The sequence below is a fragment of the Rattus norvegicus genome, chromosome Y (assembly GCF_036323735.1).
Source record: "Rattus norvegicus strain BN/NHsdMcwi chromosome Y, GRCr8, whole genome shotgun sequence".
NCBI lineage: Eukaryota > Metazoa > Chordata > Mammalia > Rodentia > Muridae > Rattus > Rattus norvegicus.
Genome location: NC_086040.1, coordinates 26,654,973 through 26,670,537, shown reverse-complemented (window position 1 = coordinate 26,670,537; position 15,565 = coordinate 26,654,973). Strand labels below are relative to the sequence as shown.

At 39.0% G+C, this 15,565-nt stretch overlaps 1 long non-coding RNA gene across 1 annotated transcript in view; it reads left to right on the top strand.

Moving 5' to 3' along the window:
- The window catches only part of LOC134484483 (uncharacterized), a 34,380-nt gene extending 19,738 nt beyond the window's left edge, over positions 1-14,642 (top strand). Inside the window, exons 2-3 of the long non-coding RNA XR_010061952.1 lie at positions 4,677-4,868; positions 14,236-14,642. This is a non-coding gene — a long non-coding RNA (uncharacterized LOC134484483). The remainder of the gene's footprint in view (positions 1-4,676; positions 4,869-14,235) is intronic.
- The last annotated feature ends 923 nt before the right edge of the window (positions 14,643-15,565 follow it).

Sequence of the window (15,565 nt, the reverse complement as noted above, 5' to 3'; positions counted from 1 at the left end):
AGTTCTCATTGACATCACCATTAGGCTTTTCCTGAAAAATCTCTTTATCCAGAAGAGTCTTAGGTTCTTCGGTGATGTCACAGGTGTTGTTGTGACTGCTCTGCCTCTCAGATATTCCTTCAGTACCTCTACGGTTTACTAATTGTCTTCTAATTCAGAGGAAACAGCCATTTGGGAGGTGAACAAAGAAGAAGAAGAGATCACAGATGGAGAGAATGAAGCTGGCCTTTTGTTTTAGTTTAAAAAATCGACGAAATATGTAGTCCATGGGAACGCTCACTGAATGCTCTCTCAGAATAGTTATGGTTCATTGAATAGATGGTGTTGATCTCAGCCTTCCACACGTGGGAAGCTGGAGCCTGGATCCACTCAGTAGCATCTAGATTTACTTGCTGGCTATGGTTCCTGGAAATCAGAGATGTTTATATCATTAATATCTATATTCCAAATGTCAGGTACTGGGATGGACAGAGTTGATTTTCTAAGAGCTCATGGATTCTATTCTTTCTGCCCAGAAGGAAAAGTTCCTAAGGAAGATGGAAACAAAAAGTATTGTGTCCTCAGCTCAATTTAAACTCCTCCAGGCTTTGGATTCCTAGAGTGCAGTTTGTGTCTGAAACAGATATCTGGGAGAGAAAATTGCTTCTAGTTGAGACTTCATTACATCAGACTTTCGACTGTATTGCTCTGATTATCATTCCCTGACAAGACCATTTAGATTTCTGAGTCAATAAGTGTGATTAGTTGGCACTTTTCTTTTCTTTTATTTCTTTCATTTTTTTTTATTTTTTAGCAAATTTTATTCTTTTCTTATTGAATATTTCTATATTTACATTTCAAATATTATTTCCTTTTTCAATTTCCTAGCCATAAAATCCCTTATCAGTTCCCCTCCCCTTGTTCTATTACCCCACTTACTATACCTTGAAAATCATTTGAACAGGCAGTCAATCCCAGGGAAGACCAATGGCCTCTCCTTCCATTGGTGCCCAATAAGGTCATCCTCTGTTACATACGCTTTTGGAGCCATAGGTCTGTCCATGTACAGTCTTTGAATATTGGTTTGGTAAGAGAAAGCTCTGGTTCATTGGCATTGTTGTTCTTATGGGATTGAAAGCCCCTTCAGCTCTTGTAATCCTTTCTCAAAATCTACCAAAATGAGGTCCGTTTTCAGTTAACTGGTTTGCCACTAGCATTCAATTCTGTATTTGGCATGCTCTAGCTGGGTCACTGTGTAAAGTTCTATACCTGGTTCCTCTCAGCATGCACTTCTAAGCTTAATCATTCTTATCTAATTTTGTTGGATGAAATTATATATATATATATATATATATATATATATATATATATATATATATATATATATATATATATATTCTTGATGGTCCTTACAGCTATGAGGTTATTTGGAAATTTAGCATGAATAAGCAGATCTAGGTCAAGAATTTAGAATCCAAAAATTACAGTGTCAAATATACTCCCTCCTGTTCTTATGAACCTATTGAAGTTGATGTTTCCATGGACCTAAAGCCATCCCTCTCCTTGCCCATCTTCCTGAATCTTAGGGTTGGACTGAAAAAAGAATCATGGTAAAATATCCAAAACCCTCAAGTCTGTCCCTGGTAACACAGGAAGGTAGATATTAGAGAACTGATGTCTAATGGGACTACAGAAATACATTCAATAGTTCATGTTGTCCTTTGCTTTCCTGATGTCTGGTAATTTTTGGATAAAATGTGGATTTGGGAGTTTATCATTGAAATGGGAACACAATACTTACACTGTTATAATGACTCTATAACTGGGCCCACTTTTGTTCCAAAACAATTGCAAAATAATGAAATTGGAAAATGGAATTTTTGAGTAAACATTCAGAAATATATATAAAGTTCACTATCAAGGAATGTAAAATTGGAAAATGTAGTAAAATATTCATTCATTTAAAGGTCTGTAGGAAAAACACTGGCCATAGGAAACAGAGAAAACCTAGAAAATTGATTTGTATGTCACAGAAATTGACTGGGATTAAAAATATTATCTAGAAGAATCTCTTCCCCTCCATGTTCCTAATTTTTTCTACCAGTAACAAGCCCCTGACTATCTCCATTCAGAATATGTAACCACTAATGAAGCAAAGAGAAGTCTCTAGGTTTAGAGAGATGTATGTAAAGGTTTCCACTGTGTCACAGGAGACACTCCTGGAAAGGGCACCCTCTAATCTGGTCAATGTAAGGAAAGCTGTTTAGCAGGTAGGACAAGGCAGTTCTCAGTCACATCACCATTAAGACCTCAACGAAAAATCTCTTGTAACCTGGAGAGTAGTAGATTCTTCTGTGATGTCACAAGTGTTGTCGTGACATTAACTGCCTCTCAGATATTCCTTAAGTACCTCTACCTCTAGGGTTTACTAATTGGCCTATAATTCAAAGTAAACAGCCATTTGTGAGAGAGAAGATCAAGGTGGAGGGATAGGGAGAAGGAAGCTGGCCTTCTGTCTTGGTATAAAAAGAACAAATATGTGCTCCTTGGTAAAGCTCAGTGAGTCCTGCTTAGGGGTTGACTGGGTTCCTCAAAGAGATAGCCTAAATCATAGCCTTCCACATATAGGAATCAGTAGCTGGGAGCCTCTCAAAGTATGTAGACTTCCCTGCCTATAATGGTTCCTGGAAGTTATTGAGTTTATATCATTAATTTCTTTATTCTAAAAGCTAAGTCTTGGGAAGGACAAAGTAGTTTTCCTGAGAGCTCAAGGCATTTCTTTGTGCCCAGAACAAAAAGGTGCTAAGGAAGAAGGCAAAGGCAAGTATTGTGTCCTCAGTTCAGTGTAAACTCCTCCATGCTTTGGATTCCTTTAGTGCAGTTTGTGTCTGAAACTGATATCTGGGAAGGAGAATTGCTTCTAGTTGAGACTTCATCATCTCACTCTTTTCACTACTATTACTCTGAGTAGCATTCCCTAACAGTTACCCTTAAGATTTCTGAGTCAGTAAGTTTTTATTCCTTTTTCTTCCTTTATTTCTTATTTTTTTTCAGGAAATTTTAATGAGTTTTTAATCGGATATTTCCATATTTACATTTCAAATGTTATTTCGTTTCCCAAGTTCCTTTCCATAGAGCTTAACTAGTATCCTCCCCTTTTTCTATAAACTCCCCTTACTGCCCCTTGTCATTCTCTTTCACTGGGAGTCAAACCAATGGAGTACAATCGGCTTCTCCTTACATTGGTGCCCAACAAGGCCATCCTCTGCCACATATGCAGTTGGATCTTTAGGTCTTTCCATGTACAGATTTGAATATTGGTTTGAATGAACCAGAAAGCTCTGGTTCATTGGCATTGTAGTTCTTATGGGATTTGAAATCTCCTTCAGTTCTTGTAAACCTTTCTCAAAATCTACCAACAGGAGGTCTGGATCAGTGCACTGGTTTGCCACTGGCATTCACTTCTGTATTTGACATGCTCTAGCTATGTCTTTCAGGGAAGATCTAAATCTGTTTCCTGTCAGCATGTACTTCTTAGCTTCATCAATCCTATATTCATATCAATCTTATATTCTTATATTCCTTCAGTATCTGCTGTAAACTCATAGATATTTTTCCCCCTTCTAAAACGGACTGAAGCAAGCATAAGTTGGATTCCTTTTCTTGACCTTCTAGTGGTCTGTGGATGGTATCATGAGTAATTTGAGCTTTTGGGTCAATACACACGTTTGGTGATTGCATACCATGTGTGTTTTTCTGTGATTTGTTTGCTTCACACAGGATGATATTTTCTTGTTCAATCCATTTGTCTATGTCTTTCTTGTAATCATTGTTTTATAGCTGATTAGTAGTCCATTGTGTAGATGTACCATATTTTTCTGTATCCATTTCTCTGATGAATGCCATCTGGGTTCTTTCCAGCCTATGGGTATTTTAAATAAGGCTGCTATGAACATTGTTCTGTATGTGTCTTTTTTGTATGTCTTCTTTTCGGTATATGACCAGGAGTGGTATGGCTTGGACCTCAGTTACTGCAATGTCCAATTTTCTAAGGATCCTGCAGACTGATTTCCAGAATGTTTGAACCAGTTTGTAATCCAACCAACAAAGAAGGAGTGTTCCTCTTTCTTCACATCCTTATCATCATCTTCTGTCTCCTGAGTTTTTTTATTACAGTCATTCTGACTTTGTGAGGTGGAAACTCAGAGTTGTTTTCATTTACATTTCTATGATGACCATTTCTTTACGTTCTTTTCAGATAATTGATTTCCTTCAGTTGAGAAATCTTTGTTTAGTTCTGGAATATAATTTTAATAGGGATATTTATCTCTCTGAAGTCTAAATTTTGAGTTCTTTGTATGTATTGTTTATGGCCCTCTATCAGATGGAGGATTGATATAGACCTTTTCCAAATCTGTTCCTTGCGGTTTTGTCCTAAAAGTGTCCTTTGGCAGGCAGTTTTCTACTACAGTGAAGAACTGTCAGTTAGTAAACTAAAACAAGGACTGGCTCCTTACTGACTTCCCTACGTGTTCTGAACAGTAGATGGGGAAACTAAACAACCATGTTATACCCCTACAAGGCATGCCTATCTATAGTCGTGGATCTAGAGAGACCTATCAGAGATTCTGGGCATCTGTCAAAGAAATGTAGGCTGGTGAAGTTTGCAGTTTTCATCCTGGTTTCTGTATCTACAGGCTATGGTGTTGTGAAGACAAGATACCACATGTGCAGCTGTGAATAAGTCTGAGAAGGCTGACTTCTTGGATTTCTGAAGCATTACTAAGTGATCCAGAGGAAATCAGCACCCCCTGCTCAGCAGAGCTCTGGGAATGCTGACACTCTTGCTTCATGTTTATATTAACCTAGGTCAAAAGATCACCTGTCAGGTATGTTCTTGAATATCCTTCAGTGTGCTAGCATTGGACTGAAATGAAATACTCTTCAGGAGAGGTGTGGGAAACAACTGAACTCTTCCATTAGAATCAGAGAGATGAGCTGTATTCACCTTCAATTGACTGTGTATGCTTCTGGTCTTTGGCTTTGACTATGCAGATCTATTGTCTCATACATCATTGTTCATGTGGCCAAGTTGCGGGGAAAGCGCGACTCACAATTCTTTCCCATTTTCACATCCTCCATTCTAGGGTAATAGATTTTAGAAAAGCCCTTCCCATTTTATATAGTAGACCAACTGACCTAACTTTTCTTCAATAAGCTCTTCTCTATTATCTGTATACCGTGTTTGTGTTTGTGTTTGTGTTTGTGTTTGTTTGTGTGTGTGTGTGTGTGTGTGTGTGTGTTTCAGTTTGTGTGCTTAAATGGTTAGTTTGTAAGCAAGTATAGAGAAGGATTCTATGTAAGAAATCTCTGGCCCAAGAGGAAACTGTATAAGGCCTCTGGGCTCCTGTGGAGGAGGGCCCAGGAGCGGCAGGACCCCTGCCTGAGATACACCGGAACCTGAAGGAAACAGACCGGATAAACAGTTCTCTGCACCCAAATCCCGTGGGAGGGAGAGGTAAACCTTCAGAGAGGCAGACAAGCCTGGGAAACCAGAAGAGACTGCTCTCTGCACACACATCTTGGACGCCAGAGGAAAAAGCCAAAGACCATCTGGAACCCTGGTGCACTGAAGCTCCCAGAAGGGGTGGCACATGTCTTCCTGGTTGCTGCCGCTGCAGAGAGCCCATGGGCAGCACCCCATGAGCGAACTTGAGCCTCGGGACCACAGGTAAGACCAAATTTTCTGCTGCAAGAAAGCTGCCTGGTGAACTCAAGACACAGGTCCACAGGAACAGCTGAAGACCTGTAGAGAGGAAAAACTAAAAGCCCAAAAGCAGAACATTCTGTCCCCATAACTGACTGAAAGAGAGGAAAACAGGTCTACAGCACTCCTGACACACAGGCTTATAGGACAGTCTAGCTACTGTCAGAAATAGTAGAACAAAGTAACACTAGAGATAATCTGATGGCGTGAGGCAAGCGCAGGAACCCAATAACAGAAACCAAGACTACATGGCACCATCGGAGCCCAATTCTCTCATCAAAACAAACATGGAATATCCAAACAAACCAGAAAAGCAAGATCTAGTTTCAAAATCATTTTTGATCATGATGCTGGAGGACTTCAAGAAAGATGTGAAGAACTCCCATAGAGAACAAGTAGAAGCCTACAGAGAGGAATCGCAAAAATGCCTGAAAGAATTCCAGGAAAACATAAATAAACAAGTAAAAGCCCATAGAGAGGAGACACAAAAATCCCTGAAAGAATTCCAGGAAAACATAAATAAACACGTAGAAGCCCATAGAGAGGAGACACAAAAATCCCTAAAAGAATTCCAGGAAAACATAAATAAACACGTAGAAGCCCATAGAGAGGAGACACAAAAATCCCTAAAAGAATTCCAGGAAAACACAATCAAACAGTTGTAGGAATTAAAAATGGAAATAGAAGCAATCAAGAAAGAACACATGGAAACAACCCTGGATATAGAAAACCAAAAGAGGAGACAAGGAGCTGTAGATACAAGCTTCACCAACAGAATACAAGAGATGGAAGAGAGAATCTCAGGAGCAGAAGATTCCATAAAAATCATTGACTCAACTGTCAAAGATAATGTAAAGCGGAAAAAGCTACTGGTCCAAAACATACAGGAAATCCAGGACTCAATGAGAAGATCAAACCTAAGGATAATAGGTATAGAAGAGAGTGAAGACTCCCAGCTCAAAGGACCAGTAAATATCTTCAACAAAATCATAGAAGAAAACTTCCCTAACCTAAAAAAAAGAGATACCCATAGACATTCAAGAAGCCTACAGAACTCAAAATAGATTGGACGAGAAAAGAAACACCTCCCATCACATAATTGTCAAAACACCAAACACACAAAATAAAGAAAGAATATTAAAAGCAGTAAGGGAAAAAGGTCAAGTAACATATAAAGGCAGACCTATCAAAATCACACTAGACTTCTCGCCAGAAACTATGAAAGCCAGAAGTTCCTGGACAGATGCCATACGGACACTAAGATTATACAAATGCCAGCCCAGGTTACTGTATCCCGCAAAACTCTCAATTAACATAGATATAGAAACCAAGATATTCCATGACAAAACCAAATTTACACAATATCTTTCTACAAATCCAGCACTACAAAGGATAATAAATGGTAATGCCATACATAAGGAGGCAAGCTATCCACTAGAAGAAGCAAGAAACTAATCGTCTTGGCAACAAAACAATGAGAAGAAAAGCACAAAAACATAACCTCACATCCAAATATGAATATAACGGGAAGCAATAATCACTATTCCTTAATATCTCTCAATATCAATGGCCTCAACTCCACAATAAAAAGACATAGATTAACAAACTGGATACGCAACGAGGACCCTGCATTCTGCTGCCTACAGGAAACACACCTCAGAGACAAAGACAGACACTACCTCAGAGTGAAAGGCTGGAAAACAACTTTCCAAGCAAATGGTCAGAAGTAGCAAGCTGGAGTAGCCATTCTAATATCAAATAAAATCAGTTTCCAGCTAAAAGTCATCAAAAAAGATAATGAAGGACACTTCATATTCATCAAAGGAAAAATCCACCAAGATGAACTCTCAATCCTAAATATCTATGCCCCAAATACAAGGGCACCTACTCACGTAAAAGAACCCTTATTAAGCTCAAAACACACATTGCACCTCACACAATAATAGTAGGAGATTTCAACGCCCCACTCTCATCAATGGACAGATCATGTAAACAGAAATTAAACAATGATGTCGACAGACTAAGAGAAGTCATGAGCCAAATGGACTTAACGGATATTTATAGAACATTCTATCCTAAAGCAAAAGGATATACCTTCTTCTCAGCACCTCATGGTACTTTCTCCAAAATTGACCATATAATTGGTCAAAAAACTGGCCTCAACAGGTACAGAAAGATAGAAATAATCCCATGCGTGCTATCAGACCACCACGACCTGAAACTGGTCTTCAATAACAATCGAAGAATGCCCACATATACTTGGAAATTGAACAATGCTCTACTCAATGATAACCTGGTCAAGGAAGAAATAAAGAAAGAAATTAAAAACTTTTAAAAATTAATAAAAATGAAGATACAACATACCCAAACTTATGGGACACAATGAAAGCTGTGCTAAGAGGACAACTCATACCACTGAGTGTCTGCAGAGAGAAACAGGAAAGAGCATATGTCAGCAGCTTGACAGACACCTAAAAGCTCTAGAACAAAAAGAACCAAATACACCCAGGTGGAGTAGAAGGCAGGAAATAATCAAACTCAGAGGTGAAATCAAACAAGTAGGAACAAAAAGGACCATAGAAAGAATCAACAGAACCAAAAGTTGGTTCTTTGAGAAAATCAACATGATAGATAAACCCTTAGCCAGACTAACGAGGGACACAGAGAGTGTGTCCAAATTAACAAAATCAGAAATGAAAAGGGAGACATAACTACAGATTCAGAGGAAATTCAAAAAATCATCAGATCTTACTTTAAAAACCTATATTGAACAGAACTTGAAAATCTTCAGGAAATGGACAATTTCCTAGAGAGATACCAGGTATCGAAGTTAAATCAGGAACAGATAAACCAGTTAAACAACACAATAACTCCTAAGGAAATAGAAGCAGTCATTAAAGTTCTCCCAACCAAAAAGAGCCCAGATCCAGATGGGTTTAGTGCAGAATTCTCTCAAACCTTCATAGAAGACCTCATACCAATATTATCCAAACTATTCCACAAAATTGAAACAGATGGAGCCCTACCGAATTCCTTCTATGAAGCCACAATTACTCTTATACCTAAACCACACAAAGACACAACAAAAAGAGAGAACTTCAGACCAATTTCCCTTATGAATATCGACGAAAATATTCAATAAAATTCTGGCAAACCGAATTCAAGAGCACATCAAAACAATCATCCACCATGATCAAGTAGGCTTCATCCCAGGCATGCAGGGATGGATTAATATACAGAAAACCATCAAGGTGATCCATTATATAAACAAACTGAAAGAACAGAACCACATGATTATTTCATTACATGCTGAGAAAACATTTATCAATATTTAACACCCCTTCATGATAAAAGTCCTGGAAAGAATAGGAATTCAAGGCCCATACCTAAACATAGTAAAAGCCATATACAGCAAACCCATTGCTAACATTAAACTAAGTGGAGAGAAACTTGAAGCAATCCCACTAAAATCAGGGACTAGACAAGGCTGCCCACTCTCTCCCTACTTATTCAATATAGTTCTTGAAGTTCTAGCCAGAGCAATCAGACAACAAAAGGAGATCAAGGGGATACAGATCGGAAAAGAAGAGGTCAAAATATCACTATTTGCAGATGACATGATAGTATATTTAAGTGATCCCAAAAGTTCCACCAGTGAACTACTAAAGCTGATAAACAACTTCAGCAAAGTGGCTGGGTATAAAATTAACTCAAATAAATCAGTTGACTTCCTCTATACAAAAGAGAAAGAAGCCGAGGAAGAAATTAGGGAAACGACACCCTTCATAATAGACCCAAATAATATAAAGTACCTCAGTGTGACTTTAATCAAGCAAGTAAAAGATCTGTAAAATAAGAACTTCAAGACACTGAGGAAAGAAATTGAAGAAGACCTCAGAAGATGGAAAGATCTCCCATGCTCATGGATTGGCAGGATTAATATAGTAAAAATGGCCATTTTACCAAAAGCAATCTACAGATTCAATGCAATCCCCATCAAAATACCAATCCAATTCTTCAAAGAGTTAGACAGAACAATTTGCAAATTCATCTGGAATAACAAAAAACCCAGGATAGCTAAAGCTATCCTCAACAATAAAAGGACTTCAGGGGGAATCACTATCCCTGAACTCAAGCAGTATTACAGAGCAATAGTGATAAAAACTGCGTGGTATTGCTACAGAGACAGACAGATAGAACAATGGAATAGAATTGAAGACCCAGAAATGAACCCACACACCTATGGTCACTTGATTTTTGACAAAGGAGCCAAAACCATCCAATGGAAAAAAGATCGCATTTTCAGCAAATGGTGCTGGTTCAACTGGAGGGCAATATGTAGAAGAATGCAGATCGATCCATGTTTATCACCCTGTACAAAGATTAAGTCCAAGTGAATCAAGGACCTCCACATCAAACCAGACACACTCAAACTATTAGAAGAAAAACTAGGGAAGCATCTGGAACACATGGGCACTGGAAAAAATTTCCTGAACAAAACAGCAATGGCTTATGCTCTAAGATCAAGAACGAAAAATGGGATCTCATAAAACTGCAAAGCTTCTGTAAGGCAAAGGACACTGTGGTTAGGACAAAACTGCAACCAACAGATTGGGAAAAGATCTTTACCAATCCTACAACAGATATTGGCCTTATATCCAAAATATGCAAAGAACTCAAGAAGGTAGACCGCAGGGAAACAAATAACCCTATTAAAAAATGGGGTTCAGAGCTACACAAAGAATTCACAGCTGAGGAATGCCGAATGGCTGAGAAACACCTAAAGAAATGTTCAACATCTTTAGTCATAAGGGAAATGCAAATCAAAACAACCCTGAGATTTCACCTCACACCAGTGAGAATGGATAAGATCAAAAACTCAGATGACAGCAGATGCTGGCGAGGATGTGGAGAAAGAGGAACACTCCTCCATTGTTGGTGGGATTGCAGACTGGTAAAACCATTCTGGAAATCAGTCTGGAGGTTCCTCAGAAAATTGGATATTGTACTGCCTGAGGATCCAGCTATACCTCTCTTGGGCATATACCCAAAAGATGCCTCAACATATAAAAGAGACACATGCTCCACTAAGTTCATCGCAGCCTTATTTATAATAGCCAGAAAATGGAAAGAACCCAGATGCCCTTCAACAGAGGAATGGATACAGAAAATGTGGTACATCTACACAATGGAATATTACTCAGCTATCAAAAACAATGAGTTTATGAAATTCGTAGGCAAATGGTTGGAACTGGAAAATATCATCCTGAAGGAGCTAACCCAATCACAGAAAGACATACATGGTATGCACTCATTGATAAGTGGCTATTAGCCCAAATACTTGAATAACCTAGATCCCTAGAACAAAGGAAACTCAAGAAGGATGATCAAAATATGAATGCTTCACTCCTTCTTTAAATGAGGAAAAAGAATACCCTTGGCAGGGAAGGGAGAGGCAAAGATTAAAACAGACACAGAAGGAACACCCATTCAGAGCCTGCCCCACATGTGGCCCATACATATACAGCCACCCAATTAGACAAGATGGATGAAGCAAAGAAGTGAAGACCAACAGGAGCCGGATGTAGATCACTCCTGAGAGACAGAGCCAGAATACAGCAAATACAGAGGCGAATGCCAGCAGCAAACCACTGAACTGAGAATAGGTCCCCCGTTGAAGGAATCAGAGAAAGAACTGGAAGAGCTTGAAGGGGCTCGAGACCCCAAAAGTACAACAATCTTAAGCAACCAGAGCTTCCAGGGACTAAGCCACTACCTAATGACTATACATGGACTGACCCTGGACTCTGACCCCATAGGTAGCAATGAATATCCTAGTAAGAGCACCAGTTGAAGGGGAAGCCCTGGGTCCTGCTAAGACTGAACCCCCAGTGAACTAGACTATGGGGGGGCAGCAATGGTGTGGTTTGGTAGGGGAACACCCATAAGGAAGGGGAGGGGGGAGAGGGATGTTTGCCCGGAAACCGGGAAAGGGAATAACACTTGAAATGTATATAAGAAATACTCAAGTTAATAAAAAAAAAAAAAAAGCGTGATAAGAGAGTATCAGGCCATTGTGACACTGTCCTCCCATTAGAAACATGGAAGTGTTGACAATCACAGGTTGTGGTATCATGTCTGAACTTTGACACCCAGCTAGGCAAAGGTTAACCTGTCAGTTAGCTTCCTGAGTACCATCCACAAGACAAGGGTAGGCTCAGATGATGGAACGTTGAAGATAGCTGCTATTCATTGTGAGCTACTTTTCAGGGTAAGTGGAAGACCATTTATCCTCTTGTGACATTGGAGATCAGAGTAATGAATGGGGACAGAGGAGACAAATCTGTGTTTTGTTTTGTTTTGTTTTCTGGACAACCATAACTACATTTTCTAGGCTAAGGATTTGCACATGGAAGTCTAGTGTCTCACATTGGTATATACCAATCTTGTCTGATCTCAGTAGCACAACTGGTTCCAGGCTTCTTTCTTAGTTACTGGGATTTACAGGCAGTCATTTATGTGTTGTCTCCTAGATTCACAAATTATTTTCTGGCTTCATATACACAAGGCATATTTTTACACTCTGTCTCTCTGTGTATGTGTCTTTCTCTGTCTTTCAGTCTCATCTCTCTTTCTCCTTCTGTCTGCCTCTCTTTCCTGTTTTTCAGCTTTCCTACAATAATCTTTACTAATGATAATATATTTCATTTCAGTTCAAGCACTTTATTCTCTCATAAACTCCAGTGTGATCTGAAATTGCTCTCTATTGTAGAACCACAATTAAAAATATAACTGATGTCCAAATCTACTAGACTAGAACTTTAACCACTGAGAAGATGTAGAATATCAATAGCTCCCAACAAGCCTAGGGGCCAACGATCATGTATGGAAGAAAAATTTTCAGAGATAAAAGAAATGCATGCCAGGATGACCATGGCTTCTCTTTACAGGGACTACCAGCATCAGGAGAAAGGTAACATGGGGCTTTAATAAACATGCATCGTGTAACAATACCTAGTCTCTTCCCTTATGTTACACTTCCCTGTCTGTATTTTCCTAATGGATGTTGTATATAAATGTAGTAGTGACTGCCTTTCAGGAGTATAGACGTTGTCACATGTGGCCCCCAAATGAAGAATTTGATTTTTCTTCCCTGGCTGAAGCTCCTTGCCAATGATCCACAACATATTTTTCCCTATGACTTCTGCTTTGTTTTGTGTGTGAGTGTCTGTGTGTGTGTGTGTGTGTGTGTGTGTGTGTGTGTGTTTGTGTGTGTATATCTGTCTGTCTGTCTTTCTGTCTTTGTCTCTGTCAGTCTGTTTCTTCCAGATGATACCTCTCTATACTTCAGTTTCACTTCTTAATTGCTCATTCCAAGATTGACCCATCATGCTTTCTCTGAGTGTTTGCTTTTGATGACTCAAATTACACATATGTTAATCAGTGCACCTGTAGCCACAACTGTGAACCATTGATCACATCATAACCACCCTCACGGCTAAGAAAAGCTATTTTTGAGGCTCTGAGGGAAGTTTTTATCAGAATTTAAAACTTTTCTGTATTTTTTACTCCCCTATCCAAACTGTTGTAGTTTGTGGATCTTCCCAAAGTCTTTGCTTAATTGTATTTATCTATGTTCCTGGCCTACTGGGAAGACATCATCCCAACCCTCCAATATTACTAATCAGGAGGAATAGATGAAGAAATTGGAGAAATTGGTCATTTATCTACAAAAGATGTCCCTGAGATGGATTAACTGTGTCGAATCATCGCATCACTGACAAGCATTCTGAACTATGTTCTCATTTTATTTTCTTCTTTGTCATTTTGAGTGTGCTACCTAAGGTGGTGAGGACCATTTGTGGGCTGTGTTTGAGAACTGACTTTTCACTATTCATGCATGAAGAATATCTGATAATTTTTTGGCAGAGACCAGGAATTGTCAAGCATGCAGCTGGTCTACTATGAGTTTCTTACTTTCATTCTGAATGAGGAAGAATTACAAGAAGAGCCACAGGAATAAAAATTTTTACTCTCAGTGTAGAGTATTGAATTTTATCTTCAGAGGATTCCTGGACATGCCATTGGAATTTTATGACAAGGGCTTCTACCCTTGACATGCATCAATATCTCTTTTTGTCTTGGACATACATGATTAAGGATTGGGGGTCCTAAACACTAATGACTCCAGGACTTACCTGCATCCCATCAGATATGTACTGAAAATGTCCTCCATTTCTTCATGTCTTGGCCAGATTTTGTTGTTAAGGGCCAGGGGGACTGCAGAAGGAAGTGAGGCATATGTCTATCGATCATGGTTGGGAGAAAGAAAATAGCTAATAGATCCAGCTTGACTAGAGCTTTCCTCCTCTTTCAGTGCTTCCTCGTGTCTGTAGACTTCCCCTTTTGTCATGCTTTATTGTGGAATTTGCATTTTTTCTCCTGTGTCTGGGCTACTACTATGCATGTTCCTTTGTGTTTATCTACAGGGTCTCCAGGGAAGGCATCATCCCAACCTTCCAGCATCAGTGAGCAAGTGCAACAGATTAAGAAGTTTGTAGAAATTGACTAAGGAGCTCCAGAAGATGACATGTGAGTTGGAAAATTCTCGTGCATAGGTAACCATTGCACCAACAGCATTTGAAGAGAAGTAGTCATTGTACCCACTTCTTTGTAGACAGTCCTGACCCCTGTGTGATAACCTCAGTTTTCTCAGACCACAGGAAAATGCAACTGTAATGTCCTCATGTACAAATTAATTTTCTTATGTTCCTCTCAGAATCACAACATAAAGAAAGGATAGTAGTGTGATAGGAAGCTATTTTATTTCTCAGAAATGCAGAAGCAGTGGTTTGAATAACTGTCTTGGGTTACGGAAAGTAATGTGTGAGCTCTCATCATGGATTTTAATAGACAGAGCATGTATTTTCTGTCCTCAGACACACAGAAAGTTGGTAAGCTACAGAAGCATAGTAACTTAAACTTAGATAAGTAAACTTTTATTTTTTTATTTAAAGTTTTATTTTATTTGTTTTCAATGAGTATCTGTAACTCTCAGACACAACAGAAGTGGAAGTTTAATGCCATTATACATGGTTTTATGCCACTATGATTTTGCTGGTAGTTGAACTCAGGACCTAGGGAAAAACAGTTAGGACTCTTAAATGCTGAATCATCTCACCAGTCTAAATTACTTTTGACGATGATGGTGATGAAGAAGATGATGATGATGATGATTACCATTATTATTATTATACTTAAACTCTAAAGGGATCAAGATTTCCCCTCCTCCAAAGCTCTTTCCCCTCTCCTGTCTCAAGATATCCTACAATAAAGAAGATACCATCACAGCTTCCCATCCTCCCCAGCACTGAAGAAAGAAAAGTTTTACTTTGTCATGGTTATGGACATATTCTTGTTTACTGGGCTCAGAGCTTCAGATCTGATTGAGGGAGACTATGGAAATGGAATCTCCTTTGGAGGAATCTGCTTACCTTGTAGGAACAGGGAAACAGTGAGCAAAAGTAAGATGTTGTTCCACGACTTCATCCCTTGCTAAGAAAAAAGTCTATTTTTCACAGCTTGGGAACTGGGTAAGCAGTCTAAGCAAGCATGGCTAATAAGCCAAACCAGATGGGTAAACATTTGTCCATTGGATACGAAGGGGGAGCATTTAATTGACTATGCTGACTGTATCTCCTGTCCACTGTGTTCTAATCCCATGCAAGGAAAGTTCGGTGGATTTTGTCTGTCCTGTGTCAGAACAATAGTGTTTTCCATTCTGAATGCTTTTTCTTCACTGATATGAACCTTGAGAGA